Source organism: Antechinus flavipes, chromosome 4, assembly GCF_016432865.1.
Source record: "Antechinus flavipes isolate AdamAnt ecotype Samford, QLD, Australia chromosome 4, AdamAnt_v2, whole genome shotgun sequence".
Lineage (NCBI taxonomy): Eukaryota > Metazoa > Chordata > Mammalia > Dasyuromorphia > Dasyuridae > Antechinus > Antechinus flavipes.
In genome coordinates, this window is record NC_067401.1 from 231,921,479 (window position 1) to 231,939,852 (window position 18,374).

Below are 18,374 nucleotides of genomic sequence, written 5' to 3' on the forward strand. Positions count from 1 at the left end.
AGTTGTTTGACCTCAGACAATTTAACTTTTCTTTATCTCTTGGCACCTTTATCAGAATATAAAATTCTAGTGAGTTTTCCACACCGATGAACTCAAAAATCTTAAGTCATGTTTGGACTATCTCCTTCCTTTCTCAATTAAAAAAACAATGTACTTTTTTTTTGCTGAGGCAATTGAGGTTAAATGACTTGCCCAGGGTCTCACACACTAAGAAGTATTAAGGGTCTGAATTTGAACTCAGGTCCTCCTGACTTCAGGGCTGGTGCTCTATCCACTGCACCACCTAGCTGCCCTATTATACTGTATTTTATAAAAAAAAACTTTCAAAGGCATATCATTATTATCTTAGGAATGTAAATTATATTTGAGAGGAGCCTAAAATCAGATTAAATAATTACCAATTAATTAACTGCTTCTAATAATATTCATATTTAAGCCTAATAATATATAAAATAAGAAAAGGTCTAAACATATGTCAATTGTTTCATAATTAATTTTTATAGTGGTAAACATAAAACAGTAATTTTAATAGAAACGCCAGTGCAATTTCACTGTTTCTTGTTGAAAACCAAGGAAAACACAGGAAATACCTAAAATTACACTTTAAATGTCATTACATAAATCATAAAATATATATTATGTACACATATATTTACATATTCATACATATAGATGTACTGTATGTACATCTATACATTATGTATATAGATGGAAAGAAAGAGCTGACTTCAGTCCCAGAACATATAATAGTAGCTTCATTATCCTAAAATGAATGATTTAATTTGATCACTGAACATGCATTTGGTAAATGTGTACTGTGAACCAGAAATAGTGCCAGGTTCTGAAGGTACTTTTTTTATCTGAAGATAAAAGTGTCAATATCCTTTTTTGAAGGAGCTCATGTTCTATCAAGAAGACAACATGCGAACATATATATATGTATATATATATATATATATATATATATATTTGTATATTATATACAAAGATTTGTTTTAAATAGAAGGCCACCAATAATTTGATGAATCAGGAACAGTTTGTGGTCTGATCACATAATGATATAATGAACAACTTTACATGGAGATTATTCTACTTTCAAATAAAAAAAAAATGTTTTTTTCATTTACTTAGGTGAACTTTAGCAAACCACTTTCTCTCTTTGGGTCTCATTTACCTCATCTTTGAAAGGTCAGGGTTGCATTAAATGGCTCCTAAAGTCCCTTATGACTTTAAAGGTATGTTCCTCTCACCTAAAATTTACCATTATAAACTACATAGTATTAGTGTCACATTGAACAGTGCTGAATTGTGTAAGCAGTAAAGAATTAGATTTGTAAAGTAACTTTTCACTGTCCCAGGAGAATTCCAACATAGTTTTAAATTATTCTCATTCAGAATAGTCTTGTTCTTGTCCCGTTATTTATTGCTGAAAATTTTAGGAATTATTGAGTAAAAAACACCTTGAAACTTTTCAAAGAGGAAATTCCAGGACAGTAGTAATATCAATAAAACATATTTCACTCCATTAAATGCCCTTATTTTAGCTGCATGATTACTCCTTCCAGTGATATAAATTCTATTCTTTAGCTTCTTAGTAGATATTTTCATGATTTGTTTTGGTCAAAAACTTAATAGTTGATCAAGTCAAGCTTTTCTTCATGACAACTCTTCATTCATTTGTATTATGTAAGCAAAAAGAAATATCTGAAAATTGACTAATTACAGAGTGAGAAAGAGTATTTTTTTCCCTAAATTGGAGGCTTTGTACATTCTTATGCCTTGAGAACATTTTTTCTTACAAGATATTCTATTATTCTAGTTACCCTTACTCTATTCATTGTTTCCTATCTAATGATGCATATAAACCTTTAAATAAGCCTGACCACATTTCATTCAGCTTCCATAAATGTTTATATCTTCCCAAGAATCATTTGTCATGCAAATATAATTTTCAAAGGAGAACTCACTCACTTTGCACTTAATTTTGGTTTTTTATGTGCTTTTATTTTAGATGCGAATAAAATAAAATTTGTTATAGGAACAAAATCTTCTAGGTTAATCTTAATTAGAATAATTGAACCCCTACCAAAGTTGGTTGTGATGTGCCCATCACAACTTAAGAATAAAAATATATATATATATATATTGATCACTTTTTCTTACACCTTTCATACAGCTGTCAGAAGAATTTTCGTGAAATATAGTCTGACAATGCCATACCCTACACCATCCTAACTAATCAAGCTCCAAAGGGCATTTATTAAGAATAAGGTAAAGTACAGATATATGTCCAGCACTTACATAATTTCTCCTTCTAGTACATCCAATTGTTCTATTTGCATGTACACTCCATGCCCTCTCTGCTTACTTTTATACTGTCTATCTCTCATTCCAGGTATGCTTTCTTGGCACCTAATTTTTGGGGGATTCCCAGCTTCATTCAAGAAAAGCTTAAATACCACCTTTTAAATGACACAGGCCTTTTTTGGTTTTGGATCCTTAAGCTGCTGACATCCTGTTATGCATGCTGCATCTTGATATGTGTCAAATATATGTATACATGTCTCCTTGATGGAATTGTGCTTGTCCTTATTCTTGACTTGTATATGAATTGGATTTGACTATGATATTGTTGCACAAAGTCATCAGCCTGAGTCTTTGATGTTCATTAACAAAATGTAAGCTCCTTGAAGTCAGGGGATTTTTGTTGTTGTTGTTGTTTGTATATTCAAACGTAGCACATAATAATCTTTTGACAAATACATATTGATTGATCAAGCTAAGTCATTCATTTCAGGATATTGAAGCTGCCTACTTAATGCTATGTATGGGATTCATTTCTTTATTTTATAACAATGTAGTAAATTCAGAGTGTCATTAAATATGCAGGGATTTGAGTCCAAAGTTTAACTACAAATTTCTTTGTAGTTAAGCCTTGAAGGCTAGACAATACAGCAGATGAAAATCTAAAACCTTTAAGTGAGTTTATGTACAAATAAAGTAATTCTTAAACATAATTATGTACATTCTATAGTAAGCTAAGACCCATTCTAAAATATTTTCCCTCACCCCGCAAAATACAAAAAAATATTCATTACAAGCTACCAATATTATAGATATAATTCTTGAAATTAAATTTCACTTCTTTAGAAAAGGTCAAAAATTTCAGATTTGGAAAAAAAAATAAAAATAAAAAAACAAAAAACCTTTGTAGTAAGAGTCATCAAGAAAATTTACAATTCAGACCTATCTTTGCCACTGGCTAACTGTATAATATGAAACTCAATTTTATCTATTATTTCACAGTCTGGCTCAGACAAGGGATTCAAGTTTGAATCTTACCCTGGAAATGTATTACAAGGGCAAGATAAGTAATTTCTCAGAGCAATAGAATATCCTCTAAGAAGATATTTTTTTCTATTTATTATTTTTGATAAGCAACATATACTATTTTGCCTATATTTAGGCTTTATTCTCAATTTCAGAGCCATTTCTTCTCTTCTTGCTAATGATGTGCACTTCATTCATATTTAACATGTAATGAGTCATCAAAATCAACTGAGAATTTATTCTTAATTACTACCTGCCACAATGGCTTCCATCTGACTCAGTAGGTTAAAAGAATACAGGATAATTATCTAAGACTAAATTTTAGGTCATAATGTTTAGTGGGCAAGTTTTCATGTTAACAATACATCCTGATGCATCAAGTACTCCTTTCAACCATCACTAGTGTGACCATAAAGGGAAATAATGAATATGAAATATTTTTCAAACATTAAAACATGATATAAATATTAGCTATTAGTGTTTTTGTGAAAACATATTGTAAAGGGCCATAGACAGTGGGGGAACTCTCAGTGAGGTATAAAACCCTTCAGCCCAGGAGAAATCTGTTGACAATGTCTGGTTTGGCTTTCATCTCCCCTTGGGGGCATCTCAGCCCTGCTGAGAAGTGGGGGGAAGGTGAGAGGGGGGTGACAACCTATGTTCTACTTGAAGCAGAGATATTTGCAGCAAAGAGGCATTTACATAATACTAGCAGGGTGCTTATAGTTAGCACATGCCCAGTGTGCTGTGGAGATGTAATTATACTAAGGTATTTAAGGCTGAGAGAACTTGAAAGAAACGGATTCCATATTTGACTATCTATGTGGGTCCCTGTCTCATCACTCCTCTAAAACCAAGGACTCAGGCCAGTCCTGAGATCCTGCAGAGTGTTAGTCTGGATGGTACACTTTGGCACCCCAATATGGGACTCTAAAAAGCACAGTACAACATATGACAAGTTTATTGTGAAGAATACTCATAGTAGACTTCAAAATATTACATCAATTCTGATGGAAGTGGACCTCTTTGATAAAGAGAGCCTTAATTGATCAAAGATGGGCAGAAGCAGCTACACTCAGAGAAAGAACCCTGGAAATGAATATAAACTGCTTGCATTTATGTTTTTCCTCCCGGGTTATTTATACCTTCTGAATTCAATTCTCCCTGTGCAACAAGAAAACTGTTTGGTTCTGCACACATATATTGTATCTAGGATATACTGCAACCCATTTAACATGTAAAGGACTCTTGCCATCTGGGGGAAGGGGTGGAGGGAGGGAGGGGAAAAATCGGAACAGAAATGAATGCAAGGGATAATGCTGTAAAAAATTACCCTGGCATGCGTTCTATCAATAAAAAATTATTAAAAAAATAAATAAATAAAATAAAATAAAATAAAAAAATAAAAAAAACAAAAACAAAAAAACCAAAATATTACATCAATGTGAATTGTTGTTGTTACTATTTCTATTCTTTATCCTTTTGTTCAGAAAGAGAAAGAAAGAAAACGTGCTTCAATTATTTCAGTTACTCAAGAAGAGTTTAATGAACAAGGACTCTGTTCTTTATTATATTCTCCATGAAAATTTAATAATTTTGAGACCACTTAAATTCATATATCTACAAATATAGAGATAAAGACAAATTCTTATCATCTGTTTTAATGGGACTTTATTTATTTATTTATGGATTTTAACACCTTTAAAAGTGGTGTTTCAGCCACCCTTTCAGAATGTCCTCTATGGGAGTTCATTCTAGAACAGAACTAAAATAAAAATTTAGCAGACTTTGCAAAGAACTAACAAGAGAACAGATAATGACTGATGACAGATACTATACATTTTTTTTTTCTCAGTGTACTAACTCCTTTATCATACTTTGTGTACTTGATAGGTTGTCTATAAATGTCCAGTTTCAGATACAAGTGCAGTACTCAAATTTATTATTGTGCCTTCCTTTGGGCTTTCCTCTTTAGTTTTGAAGATTATATATGAGCAACCTTAGTGTTTCTTGTAATTATTGAATCACTATGCAATTTTTGCCAAGCCAGAATTCATTCCATTTTGAAAATTCACATTTCCATTAATCTTTTAAAAGTTTGTGTGGTCTCTTTCTATATGATGTGAAATTGTCTTAGTTCATAATGTTAGTATGGGTTAATAAGGAGTTCCAGGTAAAGCGTTAGGAGACTTGGTTTTTATTGCTAATGTTCCTTATAGTTCTCACCATTTTTTAATTCTAAAGGTTCTCTTATTGTTCATTGCCATGAAATAGAAAATATAGATGTGTATTATTCATTGTAAAAATATAATTGACAGTAAGGTAACAGAATTTTTTAATTATGGAAAATTGAATTCTCCAATATTCTTGATTTGGACTAAGCAATGGTTAATGAAGAATTAATTAATTGTTATATTTAAGTTATGTGAGGAAGAGAAGAGAATAAACACTTATTAGTGCCCACAATGTGATAGTTATTATTCTAAGTCCTTTGCAATATTCTCATTTGATTAGCCTTATTTTACAGATGAGAAAATGAAGGAATTCATAATAATATACAATAATAATAGCTAACATTTATTCCTCATTTTCTATGTGCCAGGTAATGTGTTAACTTATGTACAACTATTATCTCCTTTGAGCTTTACAACAATCCTGGGAAGTACATGCCATTTTCCCCATTTTGCAGCTGAGAAAATTGAGATTGACAGAGAGCAAGTAATTTTTTCCAAAATCACAAAGCTAGAAGCTTCTGAGTTTGAATTTCAACTTATTTCTTTCTGATTCAAACCTACCAACAATCGTACCAACATGTCTCAGGTGAATTTGGAGAAATAATTTTTATCCCTAGTGAGTAAGTAAAAAATAAATAAAAAAAGAAAATATGTTATGATATGTTAAAGTATTATCTGAAAATAAGTTATCCTTTAGAAAATAGTATTATATCCTCACAATAGGAAAAGATTTCCTGAAGGAAATTGCTTCAGATTTCAAAACACTTTCATAGAAAGACAAAAGGGGTATTTCTATCATAACTATGATATGCTAGGTATTGTGCTAAGCACGTCTTATAAAGTTCATTTGATCTTCATGATAATCCTGCCAGACAGATGCTATTATTATTTGCATTTTGCTGTTAAGGAATTTAAAGCAAGCCAAAGTTAAATGACTTGCCCAGGGTGACACACTTTATAAGTGTCTGAGGCTACCTTTGAAGATATGTCTTTTTGATTCTAGTCCCAATGCTTTATTTACTATTCTACTGACTTCTTATAAAGAGACATTATCTTTTCAAAAAAAGTTATCTAGAACATTGATTCTAAATTTCCCATCTATATGTTTTATTTAGTTTGTACAATAATATGAGAAATATCCAAGCCCCTAATCAATTAAAAGTTATGATTTCCAGGAGCAATTGTCTCATATATTTGGGGTAAGATAATCAAATCAGATCTCTATGTCAGTCCAGTATAGATACAGCACTAATAATTTTGTTTGCTATCCAAAATATCCTATCAAATCTATATACAATACAAATCAGGTGAATCTATTTCACTGAAAGTCTCCAAAGAATCTGCAAATACGCTTCTATTGTGGTATAAATATTTTAGTTAATCATCAATATATGCTTTGTCCTCTATTTTGCAAAAGCAAATAAATAAAGGCATGTAAATTACATTTCTCTAAATAAACTTTGAAATATAAGTTTTAAATAATCTAGAACTAAAGAAGATAAAACTATTTAAATGTATGCTCTCATATTTATATTGCATATTTATATTATATATTTTCATTAAAATGTGATTATTTCTCATTTCTCAAAAATCTTTTTGAGACATACTTTTCTAGTAACGATTATGTGTATAAGACAATGAATATGTGAAAATTAACTCCTAGATTTTGGTACTAGTATAAGATCAGTATCTTTAATTTGAAGATTGTCATTGACTATATACAATCTCAGTTTTGAATGAAAAGAAGCTCTTTCCTATATAACTGCTGGGCCATTTTCCCTCTCACTGCAGTTGGCTTAATTCTGGACTACAGAATATGATCCCATCCTCTCATTTCTCTAACAGAAAACTCTCATTTAGAATCCCATCATTACACAGAGATTCAACATCACCTTTCATTTCATCATTCCCATTATCTCACACACTTGGAGAGGTTTGAATTGGCAAATGCTACAGTGTCATAATATCTTACATTAGCCTTACTCTTTATCAAATGCCTAATAGGGCAATTCAAGTTCATATTTCTTAGCACTTACATTAGTTTAAATGTCTTTTAAATATTAGGTTCACAGTGGATTTTCTGAATGTGTCTTCATCTTCTGAGAGTCTCAGATATATACTTTAGAAATAATTCAAAGAGTTTGTAAGCAAATGATTAGGTAAATTATAGAACAACAGTACTCTCTCTATTGGTAGATTCTTTAGAATCTAAGTATAGTAATAATTATATAAATTTAGTACTATTTTTTCCATTATTTGTCATTGAAATCTCAGAAATGTTTTCCCCTCAATGGCTGTAAAAATGTAATAAAAACTATAAAATCATAGATTCAGAACTACAGAGAAGATAAAGATCACTTAATTTTGTCCTCTTATTTTATACATGAAGAAGCTAAGGAACAAAGAGGTTAATGGATATGTTCCAAGGGGGCAAAGGGAGTAGGAGGCTTAACAAGAATTAGAACCAAGGTTCTTGCTTCCAAATTTAGTGATCTTTCCATTATAACATGTTTTTCATTTGAAATTCATGAAAGCATTAAAAATTCTAAAAGATCTTAATAAAAAAAATTATTTAATGTTACATTATCAAAATTAAAATAAGCATTATGCATACATAACACTTCATATTTTTCAGAGTTCTTTCATATCCATTAAATTATTTGATATGTACAGTACTGCACTGATTATGATAAAACATATTTCCTCCATAGAATATGTTCAAGTGATGTAAACTATCCCAAACATTTTTAAATGGATTAAGAATAGAGACTAGTTTTTTGTTTTGTTTTGTTTTGTTTTTGAGAGTGATTTTTTTTTTTTTGCGTTAAAATACATTAAGGACTGTATAATTTTAACTATTTTTCAGGTGAAAAGTCATTTTATACCTTACATCACAAAGATAATCTCTAGTTTGGGGGAAGAATCAGAGTTGTTACAATAAGAATGCTAAAAAAAATGTAATATATTCCAATATTTTAAAGATTGATAAAATCTTCTGGGAAAAGGTAAAATGGAAATACTCAGAAGGAAACATTAGGAAGAATTAGAAACTAAAGTGCATTTGTTATCTCATCAATTTAGATGATCCAAAGAACACAATCTATTCCATATCCTTCCAAAGTTCATTACAGTCAACTAAATGACCTGAAAGCCTTACTTCCTTTCCCTGAACAGTGGAACATTCTGGGTATCCAATTGCTGTTCCTCAATCTTGTAACATGACCAGCCCATTTTCTTTTTCTGTCATAGAATTACTTGATCGCATTGTTTTACTCATGTTCTGAATGAAAAAAGGGAAAGCTAATATGATAATCTGACATATTAAAAAAAAAAAAAAGGAAATGGAAGAGACACATTTATTTTAACAAATTCCCTGTTTCCAGAAAGATTGCTATAATTTAACGTAGGTAAAAAAAATCAGAGAAAACAAAAATGCAAAACTGTATCTATTGCTAAAACAGGAAACAACATTAGCTGATATGGTATAGATAATGATATTACTCAATATTAGAACCAGAATTAGTATATCTTGAACTGAGCTTTAACCTGGATTACTCTTTTTCAAAAGTGTGAAAGAGGGAAAGTGTCATCAGTACAAAGATAAAACTTTGATTTTATATTGACCACCTTCCCCTTTGTATTGTGTTTTGGTCCTCTAGTGATCCATTTAACTGTACTGTTCAAAAAGTCCATTCCTATACTTTCAAGGTCCTAATATTATGACACTTGAGCTAGTTTTCCCAATCTATCCTACTCATAAAGACAAAAATATCCCCCAAAAGGTTAGTTTGTTCCACACACGGTTACCCAACTTTGATAAAAGAATTTGTCCTCAACAATGCTTCTAAATTATAGCTATTATGAATACAGTTTCCATAAGAAGTCAAAATATCTGAAACTGATTATCAAAAGACACTTCTAACTCTTAGAAAATGAGGCAAAATAGACTCAATGTACAATAGATCAGACCAATGTTTGCTAACCACTGTCCATAGCAAATATGTACTATTTGGGGGAAAAAAATCGCCAAACAATTATTTTTTTAAAACTTATACAAAAAAAAAGAAGTTACATAGTACAAAGTGAGGAAGGCATTCTTGAATGAAGGAAGACTTACTCTTAGAAATGCATCCCTAAGCAAATTACTTAAATATTAAGTCTCAGTACTCTAGATGACAAAGTATAAATTGCAGAGAAAATAATGTCAGGCTATATATCAAAACATTTAGAAGACTCACAATGGTCTAGTTTTGAAAAGGGAGATTTACATGCCACCAAGGTAACAAAGAAAACTTGAAATTAAACACCATGCACAGTAATACAAGAATTATTACCTATATTAATTAAATCCAAGTTTCCTTTTATTCAAGTGATCCATTTTCACTATTCATTTAATCAGCAAGTTTTGAGTCCCAGATATCTCATACAGTTTCTGGCCCCCAAGATATCTTTTCTTGGATAATAAATTGGACAGTTGAACAATTCTCAGAATAGCTCTAATGAGGTCTCTCCTTCTCTGGTTCCAAATCCAGAAGATCATAGATAATTCTGCTACTACCAAAATTTAATACAATTTAGTAAATTTGGTAATCCAAAACCTAAACTTTAGGGGGGAAGATTTTGGGAATATGGAACAGTAGATCTGAAAATTCCAAGCTCTGCAGATTTCCCCCACAAACAAAACAAAATTGCACTTCAGCGTGAATGTAGACCAGTGAAAAACAAGTAAGACTGTGTGCAGAGCCCAGATTCTTTTAGGACAACCTGAGAAGGCTATAAAAAACACTGCTGGACACAGGATTAACCAGGGTTAAATATAATAGCCTCCAGGCTAGTTTAATTGAAATAGCAAGAGAGGAGCCCTGGGGTTAGCTGGGTTCAGAGATAGTCTCAGGGAAAACAATAGGAACTTTTATTTACCAAAATGGGTGGGGATTTAGAGGTCTAGATCTAGGAAGAATGAAAAAAAACCTTTGTTGATAAGGACCACCAGACCCAATTGTGCTGCTGAGAGAAGGCCTTGGGTAAGAAGGAGACCGCAGACATGTGAGTGCACAAGCAATGGGACAAAGAAACTGCTTTATGTAGGCACTTACAGAAGACTGGCTTTTTTGGATTTTGACTCAAGGTCAAAGGGGAGAACTGAATGAAGAACTGAAGCCAAAGGCACCATCCTTCCAAACCAGGACTGGATGGAATTATCCCATTAAATTCTTATTTAGAAATTGAAGATGCAAAGGAGTACCTAATCACAATAAGTTTCTATAGGAATAGGGAAAAAAGAATAAAAGTGAATGAAAAAAAAAATGGACAAGCAACGAATGAACTGCCAGATTTTTCAGGATTTTGTCACAAACTTGAACTCAAAAAAAAAAAAATTAACACATTAAAATCAACATCAAAGATTAAAGGACTCAATATCAACACATTGTTTATGTTTTATATGTGGAAATATAAATTATATGTCTAAGATTTTTTTTTTTCATATATAATAACTTTTTATTGACAGAACTCATGCCAGGGTAATTTTTTTTTTTTTTTACAACATTATCCCTTGCAATTACTTCTGTTCCAATTTTTTCCCTCCCTCCCTTCACCTCCTCCCCTAGATGGCAAGAAGTCCTATATATGTTAAATACGTTGCAGTATATCCTAGATACAATATATGTATGCAGAACTGAACAGTTCTCTTGTTGCACAGGGAGAATTGGATTCAGAAGGTAAAAATAACACAGGAAGAAAAACAAAAATGCAAATAGTTTACATTAGTTTCCCAGTGTTCTTTCTTGGGGTGTAGCTGCTTCTGTCCATCATTGATCAATTGAAATAGAGTTAGGTCCTTTGTCAAAGAAATCCACTTCCATCAGAATACATCCTCATACAGTATTGTTGAACTGTATAATGATCTCCTGGTTCTGCTCATTTCACTTAGCATCAGTTCATGTAAGTCTCTCCAAGCCTCTCTGTATTCATCCTGCTGATCATTTCTTACAGAACAATAATATTCCATAACATTCATATACCACAATTTACCCAGCCATTCTCCAATTGATGGGCATCCATTCAATTTCCAGTTTCTAGCCACTACAAACAAGGCTGCCACAAACATTTTGGCACATACAGGTCCCTTTCCCTTCTTTAGTATTTCTTTGGGATATAAGCCCAGTAGAGACACTGCTGGATTAAAGGGTATGCACAGTTTGATAACTTTTTGGGCATAATTCCAGATTGCTCTCCAGAATAGTTGGATTCGTTCACAACTCCACCAACAATGTATCAGTGTCCCAGTTTTCCCGCATCTCCTCCAACATTCATCATTATTTTTTCCTGTCATCTTAGCCAATCTGACAGGTGTGTAGTGGTATCTCAGAGTTGTCTTAATTTGCATTTCTCTGATCAATAGTGATTTGGAACACTCTTTCATATGAGTGGTAATAGTTTCAATTTCATCATCTGAAAATTATCTGTTCATATCCTTTGACCATTACATGTCTAAGATTGACATTAACAATTGAGTAGACCCAAAGATTGGGGCAGAGCTGAGTATCATGTGAATCTAAACAGCAAAACTATGTAGTAAAAGGTAAAAACAGTAAATATGTTATATAAATGAGGTGGGAGAGCAAGAACCAAAACAGAAGTATTAGATGGGGAGGGGGAGGGGAGTAGGGAGAGCAATTAATTTTGAAAACCTACTCACATTAGGAATGGGTTAAAGATGGAACAATACACACTTTTGTGTGTGTATGTGTGTGTGTGTGTGTTTGTGTGTGTGTGTATACAAGGCTATGTAAATCAATGAAAATGGGATAAGGTATGCAGATTAATAGGAATGAATAAAGAGGAAGGGAAAAGATAGAGGGAGAAGATTAAAAAAGGATCTATGGGAAAGGAAAGCAGGAAGGTTAAGTAATAGCACAGCAAGTGAACAGGTAGAAGTAAAGTAGAAGAATTAACAGGGATAGGAAATAAGAGATACACACAACTAGAATAACAATAATCAAGAGTAGAATTTATTAGGGAAAAAAAATAGGGATAGTAATCATTGATCTTAAGTGAAGTCAACAGAAAAAAAAAATTCAATCAAGAGAGAAATCTACCTTACATATTAGCCAGATTAATATTGTTTTAGAGGCATGTGTAGGTGTCTGTATATGTGCATGTATATATAAATTTGTGTATATATCTATAGTTATGTCTGTGTATGTGTGTATACATATAAATATATTTGTGATTAACTGCAGCCTGCTTGGGAGAAAGAAAAGGGGGTAAAAAAGGAAAAAGTGCACAGCAGAGAATAAAAGAAAATATAAAGAAGCAGAGAAAATTTAGACAGTTATGAGTATATCTTCTATTAGTATACATGCTTTCTTGATACATTTTGAATCTTTGCTGATGTCTGCTGAACACATGACAATGTTTCCTGCTTCTCTGTTTTAGTTTTTTGAGATTTCTTTTTGTCTGACTTTTTTATTTTATTTATTTTATTTTTAATTAAGTTTTAAATAAACAAATATTTCAAAAAAGAAACAAGTAAATTTCAGTTTTTATACTATTTGCTATTTCCATTTTACCTAACTCTAATCCTTACCTACCTCACATCTATGATGTAACTAAAAATTCACTGTAAAATAATCTCTTCCCTATTATAAAATTATCAGATAACTTAAAACTGAAAATCATTTCACTTTCTTTATCATTATCAATACAATTCAGTGTAAAATCCTTAACTCAATTTTGAGAACTTTTTACTAAAACATACCAGAATCCTGAATTTCCATGAGAGAGAAATTTGGAAGCCCATCATATACATCTGCTTTTGGTTCTCAGAGAAAAAAGTCTGATTTTGTTGTTTTGTCAAAATTTACTATTCTATTTAATTATAAAAAAATTTACACAACTTTTGTCTTATTGTCTAATCATTTTCACCTAAGAAGGATATCATTCTTATATTATAATTTAACAGGTTAAAATTGTAAACTGTTCATACTTGAATCTTATTGTTGTAACAGAGATGTTCCAGTATTGATCCAGTAAGGAATTTAATACTATATTTATAAGACTTCTTGATTATAGATATTTGACAAAAAAGAAAACATAAGAACAATTATTATAATGCTATGTATCATATTAGAGAAAAACCTCTCTGAGCTCTGCTTAATTCCTGGCCTGAGTCATTTCTGACAGTCAATCATATAGTCACAAGAGTGTTAAAAGCAAAGATCAAGATTAACAAGATGGGGAAATTTCCTTTTCAGAAAGGAAATATCATAATGGGGAAATAAAGTCAAGGATTCTTAATCATGCCAATGTCATCCCCAAAACTTTTCCCAAGCATAGACATCCACCTTTAGCAGTTCCTAGATGGCAGCACTTGTAATTTTCTGTTATTGGTTTCATAATAATTCAGACAATTATCCCTGTAATAAAAAAATTAGAATAATAATAAAGAATTTTAACCTTAAATGAAAAAAAATCATCAATCACAACTTAGTGCTTGAATATCTTTCTGATTTTTCCCTAACAGTTAATATTTCATTTACACTTTATTTATAAATTAAAACTATCCATATTCTAGAGCTTCAGACTTATTGCAAATACCTGACAATTGACTTATCTTTTATATGTTGAAGCTACATCTTTAAACTATCCTATACATTTTTCATAATTGCCAAAACTTTTAAAATGAAAATCCATTATTATGGTAAATACTATTATTTTTATCATCTGTTTTATAACAAAATATTCCTCATTAAATGTTTAACAATTTTCAAATTTTTATTTTATTGCATTCTTTAAAAGCTCAATTTATAATCTAATAGCACCCAGACTAAAAGGGAAAGCATTTTGTCTAACAGTCTTTGTTACAATGGTCTCTCAAATTTTACAATATAAGGGTATTTAGAAATACAATAATAAGTTAAACAATAACATGTATTTAAAACATTAAACAGAATTTCAGATTACTTCAATTCAATTAAATGCATTTCTCAATTATCCCATAAAATCATTAATCTTATTACCTTTGACATTTTAATCCCACTTTAAAGTTATAGGCATGTTAACAGTTACATTTAATCAAAGAAATAAAAATAACGTACTGATTAGCATATGTCAGTCATTGTGGTAAATATTTTACAATCATTATATTATATTGATCCTCACAACTCTGGGAGATGTGTGTGCCATTATTATTTTTCTCTTTACAGATTGAGAAACTGCAGCAGAGATAAAACAAGTTACTTAATATTATACAGCTAATTAATTTCTGCAGACAGCACATAATTAAAGTTTTCCTACATTTTCCAAGTTTTTTTTTTTTTTTTTTTTTAATACTTCTATTTGGGAACTTGATCTGAGAAGACTGAGTTTAACAGGATCAAAGGGAAAAGGTTAAGAAAGTAAGTAAAATGTATTTCTGAACTTGAGTGAAGAAATTATATTACATTACATTACAAGCCTTATTTGAGAAAGCTATGCTATATATGAAGTAGATAGAATGCTGGACCTAGAGTCAGGAGTACTTGAATTTAAAACCAGTCAAATCCATGTATACTTATTTTGTATTTAATTTATACTCTAATATATTTAACATGTATTGGTCATCCAGGGGATGCCATTTAGGGGAGGGTTGAGGGGAAGGAGGGGAAAAATTGGAACAAAAGGTTTGGCAATTGTCAATGCTGTAAAATTAGCCATGCATATAACTTGTAAATAAAAAGCTATTTTAAAAAAAAGGGGAGGGGGGGGGATGACTATAGAAGAGGAATTCAAAAAAAAAAAAAATACTTGTTACCTACTAATTGACACTTTATGTATATTAATAGCATATAATATTCATGGTATTGATAAATCATGAAAATAAGCAACCATTTATTAATAAAGTATTATGTATAAAAAAAAAAAAACAGTCAAATCAACTTAACCTTTATCTACTTGTTTTTTCATCTAGAAATTGGAGAACAACAATCATCCCCTCCCCTCCAACATACTGTTTTTTAAAAAAAAAATCTTCTAATCTCTCAGTCAAATTTGAACCTAATTCTACTACTCTTAACCTACAAGACTTTTGGAGAGTTATATCACTTCTCTAGACAACAATGCTCTGAATGGTGTAATGAAAAGGATTACATTTGACAAAAGAATTGTCCTATAAGACTTTTCAGGTCCTCCTGACTTAGCACTCTATCTGCTGATCCACCCAGTTGCCTCTAAGAAACATCAATCAAGGCTTAAAAGTGACTTAAATAAGGTTGCCAATTGCACCTTTTTGCACCCCTTTTATGAAAAAGATGAAAATCAAACTTCTGGTCAAAGAAATAATCTTTATGAATCATGAGGTCCTTCCAGATGATTCTGTTTGCAGATCACATTATGCTGATTATAATATTCCCAGCAATGTGTGGGACAGGTGCTACACCTCCTTTTCCAAATTAACTAATCAGGTAGGAAGAGAAAGCATTTATTTAATCCCTGCAGGGAGGGGCCCAGACACATGGGAACCATCCCAACTCCCTCCATGTGCTCCTGAACCAGATCAGTAGGAAGTAGAATAGCCAGTTAAATAGGAAAAGATCCAAGCCTTTTCATTGAATATATCAAAAGGATAGAACCATCCTTGACCAATGGTCACCAGTGCTGTCCATCTCCCACAGGAAGTGAATATTCACCTCCTGCAACTTCACTAACTTCCTGCATCCCAGGGTTCAAGACTGGGAATAAGGATCATGTGACTTCCTGAAATTTAAGGCCCAAAATCTCATCTTCCTGCTCTGGGTATATAGGGATCATGTGACAATCTCAATGCTGAGATATATTTCATCCCATCAATCCCATTCACTAACATTGCAGTCTCCTTTGGAGAGGTCTATAATCACTGAGAAGTTGTTCTATTCATAAACATAGCTAAACCAACTGATAAAGTCTATAGACCAGCTATCAACTTGCATTTGAATAGAATTCTAAAATGCTTGCCCAAATATATGAACAATGAGTTGGGCTAAGACAGCCCCTTGAGGAAGAGCAGGTTAGATTTACATCAGGAAATTGCAAAGTTTATTTACTGACTCCAAACTTCCCTTGTGATAGTTGTCTAACATTTTACTTTTTGTTATTATGTGAAAGTGAATCATAGAGTAAAACAATTTCTTAAAATTAAAAAAAAAAAGTATAAATGAGAATAATAGTGGGTATGAATTGACTGCAAAGTATTAACAATAAGAAACTATAAAGAATAGGAATAGAAGATGAAGGAATTTTGTGAAAGAAAAAGATGAATTGGTCATAAAGTAGTAATGTATGATAGAAAGTTAGGCAGAATGGTCCATTGGTAAATATAAACTTTATTCAAAGTGAATAAAGTCTCCAGCATGAGTCAGTGAAGATAAAAATATGTTGCTATTGGCATCTCTTAAAGGAATAGATAAGAATCCAAATATCAGATCTTTTTGAGTATTTATAGAGAGAGTTTTCATGTATTGGACAGAGAGCTGCCTGACAAACCTAGATTAAAGCCTTGCTTCTTTGATATATTAGGTAGAAGACCCTGGCCTAATCACCTATCCTCTCAGTGCCCTGCACAACTCTTTAAAATTATAAATTGCAGAGGGAATTTTTCAAACTTTTAAAGAAATAGGGCCATTAATTTATGCATTAGGATCCTACTGGCAGCATATTAAATTACTTTTAAAATATATTGTCATCTATGTATTAGTATTTTTATTTACTTTGTTAAATATTTTCTAATTACATTTTAATCTGGTTCATTTAACTTCTGTTTGCTGTAATCCACTGGAGAAGAAAATGGCAAACTCCTCTAGAGTTACAGATTACATGAAGTGGACTATGTATTTAACAATTCTGCTCTAAATCAACGAAATCAAAGAACAGATCCAAATTTTTATATGTTTCAGAATATATGCCAATCTGTTTAAAATGGATTCAAATTGACACTCAAAACCAATTAAATAAAAGACATGGAATGAATTTAAATATAAATGCTATACACACACATGCACATGCATGTATAAATTAGTATATATGTTTATGTGTATAGCTTTATGCATGTATGTGTGTAATTCATATGCATTCTGGCATGCATGTATACAATCTTTGTAAAAAGTCTCAATATAATTTTAAACTTTAAAAAGCAAAATGTTGTATGTTATACTAATGTCTGAAATATATGAAAATAATTGCAAAACTAACTTCATTTGAACAAATAATCATATATTCATATATGATTGTCATATATTCATAAGCAAAAACATGTTTCTTTTGCCTTATGACAACAAAATAGAAAAATAAGATATTGCTGACAATAAGAAAATAATATTACATATAAGACTTTAAAAATAAGATGCACATAAATAAATCTAGCCCTGTCATTTAGAGCAAAATAGACTAAGTAAAACTAATGGGTTTTTTTGCTTTTGCTTTTTTTAAAAATCAGATTAAATAAAACAATTCTTTGCAAAGTCTAGAGTTATAGTAAGGATAGCTGTTAGTATTTCCATGGTTATTTCTAATTGAAGATTTAAGTAAATAAAGGGGGGGGGAAGGATTCTCCCATCATCATGCTCAATAAACTTGGAATCAGAAAGACCTGAATTCAAATTTAGCCTCTGACACTTATTAGCTATATGATTCTGAGCAAATCACTTAACCTCTGTTTCTCTCATTTTTTTCACCTATAAAAGAGGATAATAGTGGAATTTACCTCCCAGAGCTTTGTGAGTATCAAATGAGATAATGATTGTAAAGCTCTTAGCACAGTTCTTGGTACATAATAGATGCTATATAAATGTTTGT